The sequence below is a fragment of the Watersipora subatra genome, chromosome 9 (assembly GCF_963576615.1).
Source record: "Watersipora subatra chromosome 9, tzWatSuba1.1, whole genome shotgun sequence".
NCBI classification, from domain to species: Eukaryota; Metazoa; Bryozoa; class Gymnolaemata; order Cheilostomatida; family Watersiporidae; genus Watersipora; species Watersipora subatra.
In genome coordinates this window covers 15,047,668-15,051,633 of record NC_088716.1, presented here as the reverse complement: position 1 = coordinate 15,051,633, position 3,966 = coordinate 15,047,668, and positions in this window count along the sequence as shown.

The following is a 3,966-nucleotide window of genomic DNA, read 5'->3' as shown; positions in this document are numbered from 1 at the left end:
ATGCATATACATGTTAGGGTTTCAGAGAACTTAAATTTCCTCAAAATTACTCGTATAAAACTGTTCTATAACACTATGAGTCTGAACTGCTCTTACCTCAATGCATAATAGCGTAAATCAGCTTATATTTTTAAAAATAATCTATATCAAATGATAGTTTTCGATATATTTCACTAATAACATACTTTCTTAAGCTTCTTCCGTAACATTCGCTCTATGCTCTCGATTTCGGATGTGATCAAAGTTGTAGGCTTACTTGTCGCTAGTTCTGATTCCAAGACATTCGGTGAATCAATTTCTAAAAATTCAAATATACCATATTAAAATAATGACAATTATAGTCACTTTTAAGATTCAGCAAATGGGGAGCACTGTTACTCTCTGGACAGCGCATAAACTTGCAAATCAATATGAATAGAATGTGAGAAACGTTTGGCCGAGTGAATTGAAATTGTGCAGCAAGCAATTTATTATCATTGGCGATGAGGGATTGAATTCATTAGTAAATGCGTGAATGTTAGACAGATATTTAAATCATACATAAAACTTATGCCTGAGCCCTTAAGTTCTACTGGCCACAACAACTGATAAGATAATTGCTGTACCGCTAATAGGAAAAATGTTATAGAAGTGAGTGTCAGTTAGGAAAGTTAGAGTGTGTAAGAAAGCTACATATATAATGAATACAATTGTTAATCACACAGCAATTTTGTTCCCATACCTCTTTGTAGTCACCTGTTAAAAGATACATTTAAATTAATAACTGAAACTGATTGTAATATAAAATTACTTTTGCAAAAATCTGTTGCACAGTTTGATATATCATAAGCAATAAATGAGAAATTGAATTGTATAGAAATCAATGACAAAAATTTTCTCACCCATATTTTGGCTTGTTCTGGGGAATGCAGAAGAGCTGCGGCTTGTGATTATAGTATTTTTTAAAGCTGTTTTTCTTTCAGAGACAGGTGGTGGCCTGTGAGCAAACAGAGTAGGAATGGCATCACTTGTCAGTCGACGTTTTTCCGTTTTAGTCAGTGTAAAACACTTTTCTTCAAAATGTCTCTATAAGTAAACAAAAAAGAGGAGAGGTAAGCAAGGGAAACAGTAATATGAATACTACTATTACTATTAGGCCTACTAATAGGGCTACTACTATTACTATTCAACTTATTCTTAGATGCCTATACAACTTTTTCCAATACTTTTAACCAGTTATCTCTTAATGAATGCAACATACTATATGCAATTTTCATCAACTTCAATAATAACACAAATGCAAAGCAATACAACAGATAAGAAAACTTTGGTAATAATAATAAAACATGACAAAAACAATAGTGGTACTATACAAACAACTAAACTTATAAATAGCATTTATTATAATTGTAAAATGTATTCTAACAACTAGCAGCAATAATTACAATGACAATAAGAATACCAATATGGTTTAAAAACCGATATACATGTACGTATATACGTATAACAAGATAATTCTAAACAATATTTTGACTAACCTCACAAAGTTTAGAAGAAGCAGTTGGCTGCAAAAGTTTTGGATTCCTTTTGCTACTTCCAGAATCCAACCTGTAATTTTCACATTGACACTGTTTAAATAAATAAAATAATAAAAAATGACTCCGTTCACATAGGCCTGACACGGCTATGAATAAGTCTACAACTATCCTTAGCTTTCCTACTAATCAGTTCAATATTAAACTTATAGTAATATCTAAATCTATACAATTGCAAACACTAAAAACAACTTGAATCTTACCTGCCCACTTTAACAATCCATGCATTCCTTCTTTCAGGATCTTTTGGGAATTGAAAAACCTGTAGACCTAACTCCGATCTGCCTGAGCATCCCACAGCCCAACAATTAACCATTGTGATGAAGATATTTAAATCACAATTAAATTTAAAATTATAAAAAATAAAGGGGAAATGTGTTGACGCAAATATCGAAATAACTCCACGCTGTGTGATGAACGGAACTTTGACTTTAGCCTGGTGTAAATCTAACGAACTATAGATAAGGTGCTCGTGTTATACATGAAAAAAATCAGAAAATTCTGACGATCTTTGTGGTATATAAAAAGGCTAAGAAAATGGTGATTTCGACTGTGTTTAAGTCGTATTTATGATTCGATACCTTAATTTTCAACAGAACTTTATATAGCAAAGCGAGTTTGTTTGGAACTATCGAAAATGAGGTAACTCCAGTTGGCGTAACTCTCCCTATACGACACTGGCCAAATCGGCTTCGTAAACAAATCTATGCCATTTTTAATACGGCACGTGTTCGCTATCACCGATAACACATAGGTCCTTAGTCTGCTTCCGCTATCGCCTTGTTAGAAACAGCTATCAGCGTTGATAGTAGCGGTGAAAATTTAATAACTCTGTTTAAATTGATTACCACAGCTAGCTATGATGGATTACATAATTCATTATAACCAAGTTTTACTAAGCCAACAAGCCTTACTAACGGAAAAAGCCGATAATGTAAATTTTTTTACGATATTTGGAGCACCATCTACAAAAAGTCAGAGGTACATAGAACATGCTTAAGTATTAAGCTACCATAGACCCTATCTTCTGCCACCTGTTGACACGAAAATGCCCTGTAGCCCCAGACTATCTTGACTGTTTAACAATCCACCTGTTAACGCTGCGAGTACGAATGTCAGTCAATAAAAACTGTGAAAAATGATAAATAAATTGAAAAGAAATATAATTGCTTTGTAAATTTGAAGATATATCTGTTTAGAAAATTTAAACATAAAATCCATATCAATAAACCTGATACCCGAAAAACCCGTAGGCAAAGAAATATCCGAGCCTAGCACTACTAGCTACCCGATACTCGAAAAACCCGAACAGAAGGGGACGGGTCTAAACCCGTTGACCAAGAAGTACTCGTGCCCAGCACTAGTCTACTGTATAGTAGGTATATCATATATGAGTGTCTACTGTATAGGAGGCATACCATATATGAGTGTCTACTATATAGGAGATATATCATATATAGGAGTGTCTACTGTATAGGAGATATATCATATATGAGTGTCTATTGTATAGGAGGTATACCATATATGAGTGTCTACTATATAGGAAGTATATCATATAGGAGTGCCTACTGTATAGGAGGTATACCATATAGGAGTGTCTACTATATACGAGGTATACCATATAGGATCGTCTACTATATAGGTGTAGTCATGAAAATCCACCTATCTGGCAGCATCATATCATTTGTACAGTAGATGCTCCTACAACATAAATAATGGTGGTATGAATGATACTAGGGACAACCAGTGTAATAGTGACCAGTCATCTGCATATATAATCTGAACCAGTCTTGACCAGCTTGTACGTAATTCTCAAACATGTCATCATTTACTAGAATTTTCAGGTTTTTTCCAATTTTTTTTATTTTTTTGATTTTTTTTCCAGGTTTTTTTTTATTTTATCTAATCCATGTACTCTTAGTCTGCATGCCAAGGTGATAGCAACCTTTGTTAATACTTTACGGTGTTACAGGTTTTTTATGAGCAGTAGTTTTACAACAAGATTAATCTCTCACTGTGCATCGATCTGGTTGGGACAATCTAGTTGTTGTTAATCCTTGCTGGCTCAATGTCAGTATATAGATGTATTTTATAAACTTTGCAATGTGATGATGTTTTTATCAAACTGATACCAGAGAAAGTGGTTATTGAGAGTTAATCTTGTGTCCCAAAAGGACTAATAATAATAATCTAAATATATATTTCTCAAAGTCTGTCTGTCTTCTGTATGTATATATGTTGGTACGCATTCCGGCTATAGATCTTAAAATCTTGGAATAAATATTCCATATCGAAAAAGATTTGCTCTCGGACCCTGTCGTTCACCAGTCCGACGCCCCACCCACTGGACTACAGAGATTGAATTGAAGGCGTGCCAATATAAGTCATTATA